General features: G+C 36.8%; 2 non-coding genes across 2 annotated transcripts; both read left to right on the top strand.

Annotated features, from left to right (window-relative positions):
* Positions 1–363: 363 nt before the first annotated feature.
* LOC112699762 (small nucleolar RNA R71) lies at positions 364–471 on the top strand. Its single transcript, XR_003152701.1, has one exon. It is a non-coding gene; the product is annotated as a small nucleolar RNA R71 (small nucleolar RNA).
* Positions 472–15,316: 14,845 nt separating this feature from the next.
* LOC112700522 (small nucleolar RNA R71) lies at positions 15,317–15,424 on the top strand. The gene has a single exon (XR_003153430.1). It is a non-coding gene; the product is annotated as a small nucleolar RNA R71 (small nucleolar RNA).
* Positions 15,425–20,643: the final 5,219 nt, after the last annotated feature.

Below are 20,643 nucleotides of genomic sequence, written 5' to 3'. Positions count from 1 at the left end.
AGGGTTCTCATGATCATAAGCTTCTTCTTCAGAAGATGCCTCTTTAGTACTGTTGGATGCATTTTGCCATCCATTCAGACTTTGAGAAATCATGTTGACTTGCTGAGTCAACATTTTGTTCTGAGCCAAAATGGCATTCAGAGCATCAATTTCAAGAACTCCCTTCCTTTGAGGCGTCCCATTATTCACGGAATTCCTCTCAGAAGTGTACATGAACTGGTTATTTGCAACCATGTCAATAAGTTCTTGAGCTTCTGCAGGCGTTTTCTTTAGGTGAATGGATCTACCTGCAGAATGGTCCAATGACATCTTAGAGAACTCAGATAGATCATAATAGAATATATCTATCATGGTCCATTCTGAAAACATGTCAGAAGGACATCTTTTGGTCATCTGTTTGTATCTTTCCCAAGCTTCATAGAAGGATTCACCATCTTTTTGTTTGAAGGTCTGAACATCCACTCTAAGTTTGCTCAGCTTTTGAGGAGGAAAGAACTTAGCCAAGAAGGCCATGACCAGCTTATCCCAGGAGTCCAGGCTATCTTTAGGTTGAGAGTCCAACCATGCTCTAGCTCTTTCTTTTATAGCAAAAGGGAAAAGCATGAGTCTGTAGACTTCAGGATCTACTCCATTAGTCTTAACAGTCTCACAGATCTGCAAGAACTCAGTTAAAAACTGGTATGGATCTTCTGATGAAAGTCCATGAAACTTGCAGTTCTGTTGTATTAGAGTAACTAGTTGAGGTTTCAGCTCAAAATTGTTTGCTCCAATGGTAGGAATTGAGATGCTTCTTCCATCAAACTTGGAAGTAGGTGTAGTATAATCACCAAGCATCCTTCTTGCATTATTGTTGTTGGGTTCAGCTGCCATCTCCTTTTCTTGTTTGAAAATTTCAACAAGGTTGTCTCTGGATTGTTGTAATTTAGCTTCTCTTATTTTCCTCTTCAGAGTCCTTTCAGGTTCTGGATCAGCTTCAACAAGAATGCCTTTTTCCTTGTTCCTGCTCATATGAAAGAGAAGAGAACAAAAAAATAAGAGGGATCTTCTATGTCACAGTAAAGAGGTTCCTTATTATTAGTAGAAGAAGAAAGGAGAATCCAAACACAAGGGTGAGGATAAGGGCAGTGATTTGAGATGAAGAGAAGTGTTAGTAAATGAATGAATAAATAGAATAATATGAGAGAGGGATAAATTTTCAAAAATAAATTTTAAAAAGGAGTTAAATGATTTTCGAAAAATAAAGATAAGAAATAAAATCAAAATTAAAATTTAAAACAATTAATTAATTAAAGAAAGAATTTTTTTAAAAAGAGGGAGGTATTTTCGAAAATTAGAGAGAGAAAAGTTGTTAGGTGATTTTGAAAAAGATAAGAAACAAAAAAAAGTTAATTAGTTAGTTGAAAAAGATTTGAAAATCAAATTTGAAAAGATAAGAAGATAAGAAGATAAGAAGTTAGAAAAGATATTTTAAAATCAAATTTTCGAAAAAATATAAAATTTTGAAAAAAATATGATATAAAAGATAAAATGAAAAGATATGATTAAAAAGATATGGTTAGAAAAGATTTAATTTTTAAAATTAAAATTAATTACTTAACTAACAAGAAACTAAAAGATATGATTCTAGAATTTAAAGATTGAACCTTTCTTAACAAGAAAGTAACAAACTTCAAATTTTTGAATCAATCATATTAATTGTTAGCATAATTTTCGAAAATAAAGATAAAACTAAGAAAAAGATTTTTGAAAAATATTTTAAAACATTAAATTTTCGAAAATTAAATAAAAAATGAAAAAGATTTGATTTTTGAAAAAGTTTTATTAAGATAAGATTTTTAGAATTTGAAAATTTGACTTGACTTACAAGAAACAACTAATTTTAAAATTTTTTGACTAAGTCAACCCAAATTTTCGAAATGTTGAGAGAGAAAAGGAAAAGATATTTTTTTGATTTTTGAATTTTTAATGATGAGAGAGAAAAACACAAATATGACCCAAAACATGAAAATTTTGGATCAAAACCAGTGATGCATGCAAGAACACTATGAATGTCAAGATGAACACCAAGAACACCTTGAAGATCATGACGAACATCAACATATTTTTGAAACATTTTTTATGCAAAGAAAACATGCAAGACACCAAACTTAGAAATCTTTAATGCTTAGACAATATGAATGCAAAGATGCACATGAAAAACAATAAATGACACAAAACAAGAAAACATCAAGATCAAACAAGAAGACTTACCAATAACAACTTGAAGATCATGAAGAACACTATGAATGCATGAATTTTCGAAAAATGCAAGAAATATTTTTAAAGCATGCAACTGACACCAAACTTAAAACATGACCCAAGACTCAAACAAGAATCACAAAATATTTTTGGTTTTTTTTATTTTATGATTTTTTTATATTTTCTTTATATATATATATATATATATATATATATATATATATATATATATATATATATATTGAAAAACATATAGGAAAAAGAAAACAAGAAATTCAAAATTTTTAAGAAGGATTCCAGGAATCTTTCAATGTTAGCTTAAAGCTCCAATCCAAGGGTTAGACATGGCTTCATAGCCAGCCAGCTTTACGATGGAATTACATGCATTGTGGTGATTAGTTGAAGCCTTAGTCCAAAAGAATTTGGATATGGCTTTACAGCCAGCCAGGTGATGAGCGGATAATTTATACGCTTTTTGGCATTGTTTTCATATAGTTTTTAGTAAGTTTAAGCTACTTTTAGGGATGTTTTCATTAGTTTTTATGATAAATTCACATTTCTGGACTTTACTATGAGTTTGTGTGTTTTTCTGTGATTTCAGGTAAATTCTGACTGAAATTGAGGGATTTGAGCAAAACTCTGAAGAAGGCTGACAAAAGGACTGCTGATGCTGTTAGAATCTGACCTCCCTGCACTCGAAATCGATTTTCTGGAGCTACAGAACTCCAATTGGCGCGCTCTCAACGGCGTTGGAAAGTAGACATCCAGGGCTTTCCAGCAATATATAATAGTCCATACTTTATTCGAAGAATGACGACGTAACTTGGCGTTAAACGCCAAGTACACGCTGCTGTCTGGAGTTAAACGCCAGAAAAACGTCATGATCCGGAGTTAAACGCCCAAAACACGTCATAACTCAAAGTTTAACGCCAAGAAATGCCTTAGCTCGTGGAATGATCAAGCTCAGCCCAAGCATACACCAAGTGGGCCCCGGAAGTGAATTTATGCATCAATTACTTATTCATGTAAACCCTAGTAGCTAGTTTATTATAAATAGAACATTTATCTACTGTATTAGACGTCTTTGACCAGATCCTGGATTGTATTTTGATCCTTGATCACGTTAGAGAGGGCTGGCCATTCGGCCATGCCTGAACTCTTTGCTTATGTATTTTCAACGGTGGAGTTTCTGCATACCATAGATTAAGGGTGTGGAGCTCTGCTGTACCTCAAGTATTAATGAAGTTCTATTTTCTTTTATTCAAATCTCTTCTATTCTTATTCCAAGATATTCATTCGTACCCAAGAACATGATGAATGTGATGAGTCAAATTACCCTCATTATCATTCTCACTTATGAACGTGCGTGATTGACAACCACTTCCGTTCTACATGCAACAGAGCTTGAATGCGTATCTCTTAGATTCCCCAATAGAATCTTCGTGGTATAAGCTAGATAGATGGCGGCATTTATGAGGGTCCGGAAAGTCTCACCTTGTCTGTGGTATTCCGAGTAGGATCCTGGGAATCCGGAAAGTCCAACCTTGTCTGTGGTGTTCCGAGTAGGATTCCGGTAATGAATGACCGTGACGTGCTTCAAACTTTAACCTGCTGGGCGTTCGTGACAGACGCAAAAGAGGGATTCTATTCCAGTAGGAGCGGGAACCAACCGGTGATTAGCCGTACTGTGACAGAGTGCGTTAGCATAGTTTTCACTGCGAGGATGGGATGTAGCCATCAGCCATGGGTGATGCCTCCAGACTGGTTAGCTGTGCGAGTGACAGCCGCACAGGTTATTTCCCCGTGAGGAATGAAAGTAGCCACAGTTGATGGTGAACCCCTATACAAAGCTTTCCATGGAAAGGAGTAAGAAGGATTGAGTAGAAGCAGTAGAAGAGCAGGCGTGCTTGAGCCATACAGCATCTGCATATACTTAACTGATACCTCTACTAATGAATCTGCATAAGTGTTCTATCCCTTTTATTATTTCTTCTTTTTATTATTTCTATTTTCAAAAACCCATAAACTATTTTAATCTGCCTAACTGAGATTTGCAAGGTGACCATAGCTTGCTTCATACCAACAATCTCTGTGAATTCGACCCTTACTCACGTAAGGTTTATTACTTGGACGACCCAGTACACTTTCTGGTTAGTTGAACGAGATTGTGAAGGAAATAAACAATGCCCTCAGAGTATACATCCTACAAGTAGAAAGAACAAGTGATCACAATTTCGTCCACCAAGTTTTTGGCGCCGTTGCCGGGGATTGTTCGAGTATGGACAACTGACGGTTCATCTTGTTGCTCAGATTAGGTAATTTTCTTTTCAAAATCTTTTTCAAAATTTTTTCTTTTATTTTTCGTTTTTACAAACTTTATTTTCGAAAAAAAATTAATAAAAATACAAAAAAATTAGAAAATCATAAAAATCAAAAATATTTTGTGTTTCTTGTTTGAGTCTTAAGTCAATTTTTAAGTTTGGTGTCAATTGCATGCTTTTAAAATTTTTCTTGCATTTTTTTCGAAAATCCCATGCATTCATAGTGTTCTTCATGATCTTCAAGTTGTTCTTGATAAGTCCTCTTGTTTGATCTTGATGTTTTCTTGTTTTGTGTTGTTTGTTGTTTTTCATATGCATTTTTGCATTCATATTTTTCATGCATTAAAAATTTCTAAGTTTGGTGTCTTGCATGTTTTCTTTGCATCAAAAATTTTTCAAAATTATGTTCTTGATGTTCATCATGATCTTCATAGTGTTCTTGGTGTTCATCTTGACATTCATAGCATTCTTGCATGCATCTTGTGTCTTGATCCAAAATTTTCATGTTTTGGGTCATTTTTGTGTTTTTCATTCAAAATTTGATTTCAAAAAAAATATCTTTTCCTTATTTCCCTCCAAATTTTCGAAATTTTGGGTTGACTTGGTCAAAAATTTTTTAAAATTAGTTGTTTCTTACAAGTCAAGTCAAAATTTCAATTTTAAAAATCTTATCTTTTCAAAATCTTTTTCAAAAATCATATCTTTTTCATTTTTTATATAATTTTCGAAAATTTCAAAATTATTTTTTAAAATATTTTCAAAAATCTTTTTCTTATCTTTATATCAAATTTTCGAAAATTAGCTAACAATTAATGTGATTGGTTCAAAAATTTGAAGTCTGTTACTTTCTTGTTAAGAAAGGTTCAATCTTTAAATTCTAGAATCTTATCTTGTAGTTTCTTGTTAGTCAAGTAATTTTTAAAATTAAATCTTTTTCAAAATATCTTTTTCAAATATATCTTTTTATCTTTTATCTTATCTTTTACAAAAATTTTATCTTTTTCAAAATTTGATTTCAAAATATCTTGTCTAACCTCTTATCTTCTTATCTTTTTCAAAATTTGATTTCAAATCTTTTTCAATCAACCAACTAACTCTTTGTTTGTTTCTTATCTTTTTCAAAACCACCTAACTACTCTTCCCTCTCTAATTTTCGAAAATTCTCCCTCTCTTTTTCAAAAATTCTTTTTGTTTTAAATTTTAATTTTAATTATACTTTGTCTTTGATTTTCGAAAATTACTAACCCCTTTTTCAAAATTATTTTCGAAAATCCCTTCCCTCTCTTCTCTTCTTCTATTTAATTAATTAATTACTAACACTTCTCTTCACCTCTCTTCATCCACAAATCCGAATCTCCCTCTTCATTCTTCTACCCCTTTCTTCTTCTACTAACATAAGGGAATCTCTATACTGTGACATAGAGGATTCCTCTTTCTTTTCTTGTTTTCTTCTCTCTTTCTTATGAGCAGGAACAAGGATAAAGGCACTCTTGTTGAAGCTGATCCAGAACCTGAAAGGACTCTGAAGAGGAAATTAAGAGAAGCTAAACTACAACAATCCAGAAATAACCTTTCAGAAATTTTCGAACAGGAGAAGGAGATGGCAGCCGAAAATAATAATAATAATAATGCAAGGAGAATGCTTGGTGACTTCACAAAGCCAACATCCAAGTTTGATGGAAGAAGCATCTCCATTCCTGCCATTGGAGCCAATAACTTTGAGCTTAAGCCTCAACTAGTTGCTTTAATGCAACAAAACTGCAAGTTTTATGGACTTCCATCTGAAGATCCTTATCAGTTCTTAACTGAGTTCTTGCAGGTCTGTGATACTGTAAAGACAAATGGAGTTAATCCTGAAGTCTACAGACTCATGCTTTTCCCTTTTGCTGTAAGAGACAGAGCTAGAATATGGTTGGATTCACAACCTAAGGATAGTCTGGACTCCTGGGATAAGCTGGTCACTGCCTTCTTGGATAAATTCTTTCCTCCTCAAAAGCTGAGCAAGCTGAGAGTGGATGTTCAAACCTTCAAACAAAAAGATGGTGAATCCCTCTATGAAGCCTGGGAAAGATACAAGCAGCTGACCAAGAGATGTCCATCTGATATGTTTTCAGAATGGACCCTATTAGATATATTCTATTATGGTCTCTCTGAATTTTCGAAAATGTCATTGGACCATTCTGCAGGTGGATCTATTCACCTGAAGAAAACGCCTGAAGAGGCTCAAGAACTCATTGACATGGTTGCAAACAACCAGTTCATGTATACCTCTGAGAGGAATTCCGTGAATAATGGGATACCTCAGAAGAAAGGAGTTCTTGAAATTGATGCTCTGAATGCCATATTGGCTCAGAACAAAATGTTGACTCAACAGGTCAACATAATCTCTCAAAATCTGAATGGATTGCAACATGCATCCAACAGTACTAGAGAGGTAGCTTCTGAAGAAGCTTATGATCCTGAGAACCCTGCCATGGCAGAGGTTAATTACATGGGTGAACCATATGGAAACACCTATAACCCATCATGGAGAAATCACCCAAATTTCTCCTGGAAGGATCAACAAAAGCCTCAACAAGGCTTTAATAATGGTGGACGCAATAGGCTGAACAATAGTAAGCCATTTCCATCATCTTCTCAGCAACAGACAGAGAACCCTGAACAAAATAATTCTAATTTAGCTAATATAGTCTCTGATCTGTCAAAGGCCACCTTCAGTTTCATGAATGAAACTAGATCCTCCATTAGAAATTTGGAGGCACAAGTAGGCCAGCTGAGTAAGAAAGTTATTGAAACTCCTCCCAGTATTCTCCCAAGTAATACAGAAGAGAATCCAAAAGGAGAGTGCAAAGCCATTGATTTAATCAACATGGCCGAATGCATCAAGGAGGAGGAGGACGAAAATCCCAGTGAGGAAGACCTCCTGGGACGTCCTCCAAGCAAGAAGAAGCTTCCTATTAAGGATCCTGAGGAATCTGAGGCTCATACAGAGACCATAGAGATTCCACTAAATCTCCTTCTGCCATTCATGAGCTCTGACTATTATTCATCCTCTGAAGAGGATGAAGATGTGACTGGAGAGCAAGTTGCTCATTATCTAGGAGCTATCATGAAACTGAATGCCAAGCTATTTGGTAATGAGACTTGGGAAAGTGAACCTCCCTTGCTCATTCGTGATTTGGATACTTGGATTCAGGAAACTCTACCTCAAAAGAAACAAGATCCTGGCAAGTTCTTAATACCTTGCACCATTGGCACCATGAGCTTTGAAAAAGCTCTGTGTGATCTTGGGTCAGGGATAAACCTTATGCCACTCTCTGTAATGGAGAAGCTGGGAATCATTGAGGTACAACCTGCCTTGTTCTCATTACAATTGGCAGATAAATCCATGAGAGAAGCTCATGGGATAGTAGAGGACGTGCTAGTAAAAGTTGAAGACTTTTACATCCCTACTGATTTCATAATCCTAGATACTAGGAAGGAAGATGATGAATGCATCATCCTAGGAAGACCTTTCCTAGCCACAGCAGAAGCTGTGATAGATGTCAACAGAGGAGAGTTAGTCCTTCAACTAAATGGAGAATACCTTGTGTTTCAAGCACATGGCCATCCCTCTGTGACAAAAGAGAGTAAGCATGAAGAGCTTCTCTCAGTTCAAGGTCAAGAAGAGCCCACACAGTCAGACTCTAAGTTTGGTGTTGTGAAGCCACAACCAAACTCTAAGTTTGGTGTTCAAACCCCATATCCAAACTCTAAGTTTGGTGTTGGGACTAGACAACATTGACTTGATTGCTCTGTGGCTCCATGAGAGCCACTGTCAAGCTATTGACATTAAAGAAGCGCTTGTTGGGAGGCAACCCAATTTTATTTATCTAATTTTATCTTATTTTGTTTTGGTGTTATTTTTGTGTTTAATTAGGTACATGATCATGAGGAGTCACGAAAAAATCAAAAAAATTAAAAACAGAGTCAAAAAAAAAACAGAAGAAAAAATTTTCACCCTGGAGGACGCACGGGCCGGCGTTCAGCGCCCAGAAGATGCATCTGGCCAGCGTTCAGCGCCAGAACAGAGCATCTTCCTGGCGCTGAACGCCCAAAACAAGCTACATCCTGGCGTTTAACGCCAGGATGCGCACGCAGAGGACAATCTGGCGCTGAACGCCAGAAACAAGCTTGAAACTGGCGTTCAACGCCAGAAACAAGCATCACATGGGCGTTTAACACCCAGAACATGCACCAATGGGCGTTTGAACGCCAGAATGATGCATAAAGGCAATTTACACGCCTATAGGGTGAAGGAATGGTATTTCTTTTCACCTCAGGACCTGTGGACCCCACAGGATCCCCACCTCAGGATCTGTGGACCCCACAGGATCCCCACCAACCCAATTCTCACCTTCCCTCTTAATCCTACTTTTGTGATTTGAATATCCATGTCACAATTCCCAATACCCTTCACCAATCACCTCAATACCTCTTCCCAATTACCCCATGCACCATTCACATCAACCTCCTCTTCCCCATAAACCCCACCTACCCCCACTACATTCAAATTCAATTCCCCACCCTTTCCCACCCAAAATGGCCGAATCCCAACCCCCCTCTCCCTATAAATACATCTCCTTTCTTCTTCATTTTCACACAACACAAACCCCTTCTTCTCTCCTATAGTCGAACCCCTCTTCTCCCTCTCTACTCAAATTCTCTTCTTCTTCTTCTACTCTTCTTTTTCTTTTTTTTTTTGCTCGGGACGAGCAAATTTTAAGTTTGGTGTGGTAAAAAGCCTAAGCTTTTTATTTTTCATTCACCATCAATGGCACCCAAGACCGGAGTTTCCTCAAGAAAAGGAAAAGGGAAGGCAAAAGCTTCCACTTCCGAATCATGGGAGAAGGAGAGATTCATCTCCAAGAGCCACCAAGACCACTTCTATGATGTTGTGGCAAAGAAAAGGGTGATCCCTGAGGTCCCCTTCAAGCTCAAAAAGAATGAGTATCCGGAAATCCGACATGAGATCCAAAGAAGAGGGTGGGAAGTCATAACCAACCCCATGCAACAAGTCGGATTACTGATGGTTCAAGAGTTCTATGCTAATGCATGGATCACAAGGAACCATGATCAAAGTATGAACCCGAATCCGAAGAACTACCTCACAATGGTTCGGGGGAAATACTTAGATTTCAGTCCGGAAAATGTGAGGTTGGCGTTTCATCTACCCATGATGCAAGGTGATGAACGCCCTTACACAAGAAGGGTCAACTTTAATCAAAGGTTGGACCAAGTCCTTGCGGACATTTGTGTGGAAGGCGCCCAATGGAGAGTAGACTCCAAAGGCAAACCGGTCCAACTAAGAAGACTGGACCTCAAGCCTGTAGCTAGAGGATGGTTGGAGTTCATCCAAAGATCCATCATCCCTACAAGCAACCGATCTGAAGTTACTGTGGATCGGACCATCATGATCCATAGCATCATGATTGGAGAGGAAGTAGAGGTTCATGAAGTCATAGCCAATGAACTCTACAAAATAGCTGACAAGCCTTCATACATGGCACGGCTAGCCTTCCCCCACCTCATATGCCATCTATGTTATTCAGCTGGAGTTATCATAGATGGAGATGTCTCCATTGAAGAAGACAAGCCCATCACCAAGAAGAGGATGGAGCAAACAAGGGAAGTTCCTCACGGCCCCCAAGGAGAACATGAGGAAGTTCATCATCAACAAATGCCTCATGGAATGCACTTTCCTCCCAACAACTATTGGGAGCAACTCAGTACCTCCTTAGAAGACTTGAGCCAAAACGTGGAACAACTAAGGGTGGAACACCATGAACACGCCCTCACTCTTCAAGAAATAAGAGAAGATCAAAGAGCCATGAGGGAGGAGCAACAAAGGCAAGGAAGGGACATAGAAGAGTTGAAGAACATCATTGGTCCTTCAAGAAGAAGACGCCACTAGAGGTGGATTCATTCCTTGTTCTTTATTTTCTTTCTGTTTTCGGTTTTTAAGTGTTATGTTTGTCTATGTTTTTGTGTTTCTACTTCATGATCATTAGTGTGTAAACCATGCCTTAAAGCTATGAATAAAATCCATTAGTCTTTCACCTCTCTTAAAAGAAAAAATGTTTTAATTCAAAAGAACAAGAAGTACATAATTTTCGAAATTATTAGTGAATTTAATTTAATTATATTGATGTGGTGGCAATAATTTTTGTTTTCTGAATGAATGAATGAACAGTGCATATTTTTGATCTTGTTGTCTATGAGTGTTAAAATTGTTGGTTCTTGAAAGAATGATGAACAAAGAGAAATGTTATTGATGATCTGAAAAACATCATGAAATTGATTCTTGAAGCAAGAAAAAGCAGTGAAAAAAAAAAGAGAAAAAAAAAGTGGCGAAAATTTTAGCAAAGATCCAAGGCTTTGAGCATTAATGGATAGGAGGGCCCAAGGAAATAAAATCCAGGCCTAAGCGGCTAAATCAAGCTGTCCCTAACCATGTGCTTGTGTCATGAAGGTCCAAGTGAAAAGCTTGAGACTGAATGGTTAAAGTCGTGATCCAAAGCTAAAGAGTGTGCTTAAGAGCTCTGGACACCACTAACTGGGGACTTTAGCAAAGCTGAGTCACAATCTGAAAAGGTTCACCCAGTTATGTGTCTGTGGCATTTGTGTATCCGGTGGTAATACTGGAAGACAAAGTACTTAGGGCCACAGCCAAGACTCATAAAATAGCTGTGTTCAAGAATCAACATGCCTAACTAGGAAAGTCAATAACACTATCTGAAATTCTAAGTTCCTAGAGAAGCCAATCACTCTAAACTTCAAAGGAAAAAGTGAGATGCCAAAACTGTTCAGAAGCAAAAAGCTACAAGTCCCACTCATCTAATTAAATTAATATTCATTGATATTTTGGACTTTATAGTATATTCTCTTCTTTTTATCCTACTTGATTTTCAGTTGCTTGGGGACAAGCAACAATTTAAGTTTGGTGTTGTGATGAGCGGATAATTTATACGCTTTTTGGCATTGTTTTCATATAGTTTTTAGTAAGTTTAAGCTACTTTTAGGGATGTTTTCATTAGTTTTTATGATAAATTCACATTTCTGGACTTTACTATGAGTTTGTGTGTTTTTCTGTGATTTCAGGTAAATTCTGACTAAAATTGAGGGATTTGAGCAAAACTCTGAAGAAGGCTGACAAAAGGACTGCTGATGCTGTTGGAATCTGACCTCCCTGCACTCGAAATGGATTTTCTGGAGCTACAGAACTCCAATTGGCGCGCTCTCAACAGCGTTAGAAAGTAGACATCCAGGGCTTTCCAGCAATATATAATAGTCCATACTTTATTCGAAGAATGACGACGTAACTTGGCGTTAAACGCCAAGTACACGCTGCTGTCTGGAGTTAAACGCCAGAAAAACGTCATGATCCGGAGTTAAACGCCCAAAACACGTCATAACTCAAAGTTTAATGCCAAGAAATGCCTTAGCTCGTGGAATGATCAAGCTCAGCCCAAGCATACACCAAGTGGGCCCCGGAAGTGAATTTATGCATCAATTACTTATTCATGTAAACCCTAGTAGCTAGTTTATTATAAATAGAACATTTATCTACTGTATTAGACGTCTTTGACCAGATCCTGGATTGTATTTTGATCCTTGATCACGTTAGAGAGGGCTGGCCATTCGGCCATGCCTGAACTCTTTGCTTATGTATTTTCAACGGTGGAGTTTCTGCACACCATAGATTAAGGGTGTGGAGCTCTGCTGTACCTCAAGTATTAATGAAGTTCTATTTTCTTTTATTCAAATCTCTTCTATTCTTATTCCAAGATATTCATTCGTACCCAAGAACATGATGAATGTGATGAGTCAAATTACCCTCATTATCATTCTCACTTATGAACGTGCGTGATTGACAACCACTTCCGTTCTACATGCAACAGAGCTTGAATGCGTATCTCTTAGATTCCCCAACAGAATCTTCGTGGTATAAGCTAGATAGATGGCGGCATTTATGAGGGTCCGGAAAGTCTCACCTTGTCTGTGGTATTCCGAGTAGGATCCTGGGAATCCGGAAAGTCCAACCTTGTCTGTGGTGTTCCGAGTAGGATTCCGGTAATGAATGACCGTGACGTGCTTCAAACTTTAACCTGCTGGGCGTTCGTGACAGACGCAAAAGAGGGATTCTATTCCAGTAGGAGCGGGAACCAACCGGTGATTAGCCGTACTGTGACAGAGTGCGTTAGCATAGTTTTCACTGCGAGGATGGGATGTAGCCATCAGCCATGGGTGATGCCTCCAGACTGGTTAGCTGTGCGAGTGACAGCCGCACAGGTTATTTCCCCGTGAGGAATGAAAGTAGCCACAGTTGATGGTGAACCCCTATACAAAGCTTGCCATGGAAAGGAGTAAGAAGGATTGAGTAGAAGCAGTAGAAGAGCAGGCGTGCTTGAGCCATACAGCATCTGCATATACTTAACTGATACCTCTACTAATGAATCTGCATAAGTGTTCTATCCCTTTTATTATTTCTTCTTTTTATTATTTCTATTTTCAAAAACCCATAAACTATTTTAATCTGCCTAACTGAGATTTGCAAGGTGACCATAGCTTGCTTCATACCAACAATCTCTGTGGATTCGACCCTTACTCACGTAAGGTTTATTACTTGGACGACCCAGTACACTTGCTGGTTAGTTGAACGAGATTGTGAAGGAAATAAACAATGCCCTCAGAGTATACATCCTACAAGTAGAAAGAACAAGTGATCACAATTTCGTCCACCACCAGGCTTCAACATGCTTCATGAAACTCCAGAATCCATTCTTAAAAATTCTGAAGCCATAGAATGATTTATTTTCAAAATATATTTTTTTCGAAAATTTTTTTGAAAATAAAACAAAAAGAAAATTACCTAATCTGAGCAACAAGATGAACCGTCAGTTGTCCAAACTTGAACAATTCCCGGCAACGGCGCCAAAAAAATGGTGCACGAAATTGTGATAATCAACAATGGCGCCAAAAACTTGGTAGTGCTCTCAAACGTGAATCACACTTAGTCACAACTCCGTACAACTAACCAGCAAGTGCACTGGGTCGTCCAAGTAATACCTTACGTGAGTAAGGGTCGATCCCACGGAGATTGTTGGTATGAAGCAAGCTATGGTCATCTTGTAAATCTCAGTTAGGCGGATGGTAAATTTTATGGAGTTTTCGAATAATAAATAAAATAGAAAATAAAGATAGAGTTACTCATGTAATTCAATGGTGGGAATTTCAGATAAGTGTGTGGAGGTGCTTGTCCCTGTTGGATCTCTACTTTCCTACTGTCTTCCTTCAATCCTTCTTATTCCTTTCCATGGCAAGCTGTATGTAGGGCATCACCGTTGTTAATGGCTACATCCCATCCTCACAGTGAAAAAGGTCCAAATGCTCTGTCACGGCACGGCTAATCATCTGTCGATTCTCGATCATGTTGGAATAGAATCCCTTGATTCTTTTGCGTTTGTCATCACGCCCAATAATCACGAGTTTGAAGCTTGTCACAGTCATTCAATCCTGGAATCCTACTCGGAATACCACAGACAAGATTTAGACTTTCTGGATTCTCATGAATGCGGCCATCAATTCTAGCTTATACCACGAAGATTCTGATTAAGGAATCCAAGAGATATGCGCCCGGTCTAAGGTAGAACGGAAGTGGTTGTCAATCACGTGTTCATAGGTGAGAATGATGATGAGTGTCACGGATCATCACATTCATCATGTTGAAGTGCAACGAATATCTTAGAATAAGAACAAGCGGAATTGAATAGAAAATAGTAGTAATTGCATTGAAACTAGAGGTACAGCAGAGCTCCACACCCTTAATCTATGGTGTGTAGAAACTCCACCGTTAAAAATACATAAGTGATGAAGGTCCAGGCATGGCTGAATTGCCAGCCCCCAAACTTGATCAAAAGATCAAAATATACAATCAAAGACACTGAATACAATAGTAAAAAGTCCTATTTATACTAGACTAGCTACTAGAGTTTACAGAAGTAAGTAACTGATGCAGAAATCCACTTTCGGAGCCCACTTGGTGTGTGCTTGGGTGAGCTTGAGCTTTACACGTGCAGAGGCTTCTTTTCGAGTTGAACGCCATGTTGTAACGTGTTTTTGGCGTTCAACTCTGGTTCGTGATGTGTTTCTGGCGTTTGACTCCAGAATGCAGCATCGAACTGGCGTTGAGCGCCAGTTTACGTTATCTAATCTCGAATAAAGTAAGGACTATTATATATTGCTGGAAAGCTCTGGATGTCTACTTTCCAACGCCATTAAGAGCGAACCATTTGGAGTTCTGTAGCTCCAGGAAATCCATTTCGAGTGCAGGGAGGTCAGAATCCAACAGCATCAGCAGTCCTTTGTCAGCCTTTTATCAGAGTTTTGTTCAGGTCCCTCAATTTTAGCCAGAAATTACCTGAAATCACATAAAAACACACAAACTCATAGTAAAGTCCAGAAATGTGAATTTAGCATAAAAACTAATGAAAACATCCCTAAAAGTAGCTAGATCCTACTAAAAATTCCCTAAAAACAATGCCAAAAAGCGTATAAATTATCCGCTCATCAGAAATCATATTGACTTGCTGAGTCAATATTCTGTTCTGAGCCAATATGGCATTCAGATGAAGAGATTCACCAGTAGAGTGGTCCAATGATATCTTGGACAATTCAGATAGACCATCATAGAATATACATAAGATGCTCCATTCTGAAAGCATGTCAGAAGGACACCTTCTGATCAATTGCTTGTATCTTTCCCAAGCTTCATAGAGGGATTCACCTTCCTTTTGTCTGAAGGTTTAGACTTTCACTATAAGCTTGCTCATCTTTTGAGGTGGAAAAAATTTGGCCAAGAAAGCATTGACCAACTTTTCCCAAGAGTTTAGGCTTTCCCTAGGTTGTGAGTCCAACCATATCCTAGCTCTGTCTCTTACACCAAAGGGGAAAAGCATAAGTCTGTAGACCTCGAGATTAACCCCATTGGTCTTAACAGTGTCACAGATTTGCAAGAATTCAGCTAAGAACTGATGAGGATCTTCCAATGAAAGTCCATGAAACTTGCAATTCTGCTGTATTAGAGAAACTAATTGAGGCTTAAGCTCAAAGTTGTTTGCTCCAATTGTAGGAATTGAGATGCTTCTTCCATAGAAGTTGGAAGTTAGTGCAGTAAAGTCACCAAGCATCTTCCTTGCATCTCTACCATTGTTCTCAGGTTCGGCTGCCATGTCTGCCACTTTTTCAAAATTTGTTGTAAGGTCCTCTCCGGAGTGTTGTGCTTTAGCTTCTCTTAGCTTCCTCTTTAGAGTCCTTTCAGGTTCAGGATCAGCTTCAACAAGAATGTCTTTATCCCTGTTCCTGCTCATATGAAAAAGAAGAGAACAAAGAGAGAAGAGAAATCCTCTATGTTACAGTATAGAGATTCCTTTATATGTCAGCGGAAAAGAAGAATAGAAGAATGAGGTAGAGAGAGAATAAGAAGAATTTGAACACAAAGAGAAGGAGAAGGTTTCGAATTATTAGATGAGTAGAAGAGAAATATTAGTAAATAAATAAAATAAATAGAAAGAGATGAGAGAGTGAGTATTCGAATTTTAAGAAGAGGGAAAAGAAAAATATTTTTATTTTTATTTAATTAATTAAGTTAGTTTCGAAAATTTGAAAAAGAAATACAAGAAAATTAACAACTAAAACAATTAGTGAATTAAAAAGAGTTTTGGAAAAGTGGTTAGTGATTTTCGAAAATTAGAAGTGGAAAAGTAGTTAGGTGGTTTTGAAAAAGATAAGAAATAGTAAATTTTTTAAAAAAAATTAAAACAAACAAGTGAAGTAGTTAGTTGAAAAAGATTTGAAAATAAATTTTGAAAAGATAAAAAGTTAGAAAAAGATTTTGAAATTAAAATTTTAAAAAGATATGATTGAAATTTATTTTGAAAAAGAATTGAAAAAAATAAATTAAAAAGATTTGATTTTTAAAAATTAAAGTTGATGACTTGACTAACAAGAAACTAAAAGATATGATTCTAGAATCCAAAGATTGAACCTTTCTTAACAAGAAAGTAACAAACTTGAAATTTTTGAATCAAAACATTAATTGTTAGCAAGGATTTTTGAAAATATGAAATAAAATTAAGAAAAAGATTTTGAAAAATTAGTTTTAAAATTTTCGAAAACATTAAGAGAAAAATGAAAAAGATTTTGAAAAATTTTAAGAATGAAATTCGAAAATCATAAAAAAATGAAAAAGAATTAATTTTGAAAAAGATTTGAAAAGATAAAGTTTTTATTGAAATTTTGACTTGACTAACAAGAAACAACTAAATTTTAAAATTTTTTTGATCAAGTCAACTCAAAATTTCGAAAATTATGAGAAGAATAAGGAAAAGATATTTTTTTTACTTTTGAATTTTTAATGAGGAGAGAGAAAAATAACAAAATGAAACAAAACATAAAAATTTAAGATCAAAACAAATAATGCATGCAAGAACACTTTGAATGTCAAGATAAACACCAAGAACACTTTGAAGATCATGATGAACATCAAGAGCATATTTTTGAAAATTTTTAAGAAAAGAAAGACATGCAAGACACCAAACTTAAAAACTTTTGTACTAGGGACACTAACAATTCGAAAATGCACCAGAAAAACAAGAAAATACACAAAATAAGAAAAATTAAAGATCAAACAAGAAAAATCATCAAGAACAACTTGAAGATCAAAGAAAAACACAATGCATGAATTTTCGAAAATCTAAGAAAAATTAAAAACATACAGTTGACACCAAACTTAAAATTTGATACTAGACTCAAATAAGAAACAATTTTTTTGGTTTTATGATTTTATTAAATTTTTTTTGTATTAATTTTTTTTAAAAAAAATTTGAAAAGAAAATAAAGGTTGAAACAAGAAAGCAGGTAACCTAATCTAAGCAACAAGATGAACCGTCAGTTGTCCAAACTCGAATAATCCCCGGCAACGGCGCCAAAAACTTGGTGCACGAAATCGTGATCACACTTTTCACAACTCCAGTACAACTAACCAGAAAGTGCACTGGGTCGTCCAAGTAATAAAACCTTACGCGAGTAAGGGTCGATCCTACGGAGATTGCCGGCTTGAAGCAATCTATGGTCATCCTGTAAATCTTAGTCAGGCGGATTCAATTGGTTATGAGTTTTGATAATTGAAAGATAAATAAAACATAAATTAAAATAAAGATACTTATGTAATTCATTGGTGGGGATTTCAGATAAGCGTTTGGAGATGCTTTGTTGCTTCTGAACCTCTGCTTTCCTATTGTCTTCATCCAATCATGCGTGCTCCCTTCCATGACAAGATGTATGTTGATGGATCACTGTTGTCAATGGCTACCATCCATCCTCTTAGTGAAAATGGTCCCGTTACGGTTTCTGCACGGCTAATCAACTGTCGAATCTCTCGTCTTGGATGAAAAATACCAGGCACAGCTACCGCATGGCTAATCATCTGTCAGTTTTCACTTGTGTCGGAATAGGATCTCTCTATCCTTTTGCACACTGTCACTGAGCCCAACATTCGTGAGTTTGAAGCTCGTCATAGTCATCTCGTCCCAAATTCTACTCGGAATACCACAGACAAGGTTTAGACTTTCCGGATCTCGAAAATGCTGACAATTGGTTTTAGCCTCTACCACGAAGGTTCTAATCTCACGGATTTGAATGCTCTGTTGTCAGGAGAGGCAAGTCAAATTGGTGGATCAGAGACCCAAGAGACTATACTCCGGCTGTCGTCCAATAACTACGTTGAACATCATGTAGACCGCTTGTGGTTTTCAGGCACGCAGATCTGGGCTATGCGAGTAACAAAGAAAATGGGTGATTGTCACGGATCACCCTTTCATTATGACTTAACTGAATTAAGTACGAGAGTATATCTTAGAGAAGAAGTAAGCGTGAATTGAAAGAGAAACAATAGTACTTGCATTAATTCATGAAGAATAGCAGAGCTCTACACCTTAATCTATGAGGTGTATAAACTCCACCGTTGGAAAATACATAAGAGAAAAAGGTCTAGGCATGGCCGAATGGCCAGCCTCCTCAATGTGAAAAATAGTAACAGCCCCCAATACAATAGTAAAAAGTGCTATTTATACTAAACTACTTACTAAGGATTACAGAAAATAAGTAACTAAGTGCAGATAGTGCAGAAATCCACTTCTGGGGCCCACTTGGTGTGTGCTTGGGCTGAGCATTGAGCTTTACACATTCATAGGCCTTTTCTAGAGTTAAACACCAGCTTGAATGCCAGTTTGGGTGTTTAACTCCAGTTCTGGTACCAGTTTTTGGCGTTTTACGCCAGAAAAGGGTCTCTGGCTGGCGTTGAACGCCAGTTTGAGCCGTCAAATCTCAAACAAAGTATAAACTATTATACATTTCTGAAAAGCCCAAGATGTTAGCTTTCTGGCCCAATTGGGAACGCACCAATTGGACTTCTGTAGCTCCAGAAAAACGCATTTGAGTGCAGGGAGGTCAGAATCCAACAGTATTTACAGTCCTTTCTCAGCCTCTGAATCAAATTTTTGCTCAGGTCCCTCAACTTCAGCCAGAAAATATTTGAAATTACAGAAAAATATACAAACTCATAATAAAGTCGAGAAATGTAATTTTTGCCTAAAAACTAATAAAAAATATAATGAAAAGTAACTAAAACATACTAAAAACTACCTAAAAACAATGCCAAAAAGCGTATAAATTATCCGCTCATCGGATATATTTCAAGAACATATGTTTCAGGCTGAGTAAGAGCGGCAGGCTGCTATAGAGGCTGGTGTAACTAATCCACCGCCTATCTCTAAGGAAAGCATATGGATTGAGACAGTGGATGGAAAGCGATGGGGCAGGGTATATAGCATGGGTGAGGTAAGAGATTCTTCCATAGTGCTACCTCGAGTTGATGGGCCAATCACGACTACCAGCACTGATGTTTTGGATCTTAGAGAACAAATCGCTATACTCAATAGGAAAGTTGAACAACATGCCGCTAAATATAGCGAGCTTGAAGACCCCTATCAAAGGGAGAAAAGAGAGTGACAATAGACTGTTGAATCCTTGCGTGAGGATCTCAACACCAGTAACTCACAAATGGATCAGTTTAGTCATCAATTGAGCAACATGACTGAGTATGTGAGGGCCATGAGTCCTAATAGTTCTGGATCACGTGTTCCCTCACCTCTTCCTTTTACTTTTTCAAGCTCCCAGAAAAGCACAGCCGCAGGTAGAAAACTCCCACCTATTCTGCAGTGACCAGGACAACCACAGAGTTCTCAAAGGGACGATGATTCTGATGATCTTGATGACTCAAATATAAGTCTAAGTTTAGTTATTTATCTTGTCTAGAGTCTTTATATTAGAGGATTATTTATTATTTTGATAAGTTTGTAAACTCATTATTTTTATATTTATAAGTCTATTTATCTAATATTTTGTATAAATTTTATTTCTATATTTAAAAGTTTATGTGTATTAATTGTCTATTAATTTTCAAATAGAAAAAATAATTAAAAAAATTATAGCTATTAAAATCGACGGTAGTATTGTCGCTTTTTAAATTTAAAATAGACAAAAAAATAAAATACAAACACAGAATGTGTTGGTATCTAAGTAATTAAATCGACAGTTCTTTTGTCGATTTTATTAAATCAAATATCGACAAAAGTGCTGTTGATTTTATATAATAATAACGACGGCTATGTTGTCGATTTTATTAAGCATTTGTCAGTATCTAAATAATTAAATCGACGGTCCTTTTGTCGATTTTATATAATAATATCGACGGCAACATTGTCGATTTTAGTAACAACGTAGAATTCTCAAACTCATATTATAGACAGAAACACCGTCGATTTTATTAAGTTATTATCAAGGTTCGGAAAACCGAACCGGTCATCGAACCGCTCTGGGTACTGGTTCACTGGTTCATAGGTTCAATCGGTTTGACCGTGGTTGAACCGTAAAAACCGTTTTATAATAAAATAATAATTAAAATATAAATAAGCACATGAAAATA

This window comes from Arachis hypogaea, chromosome 6 (assembly GCF_003086295.3).
Source record: "Arachis hypogaea cultivar Tifrunner chromosome 6, arahy.Tifrunner.gnm2.J5K5, whole genome shotgun sequence".
NCBI lineage: Eukaryota > Viridiplantae > Streptophyta > Magnoliopsida > Fabales > Fabaceae > Arachis > Arachis hypogaea.
This window is presented reverse-complemented; position numbering and strand designations above follow the sequence as displayed.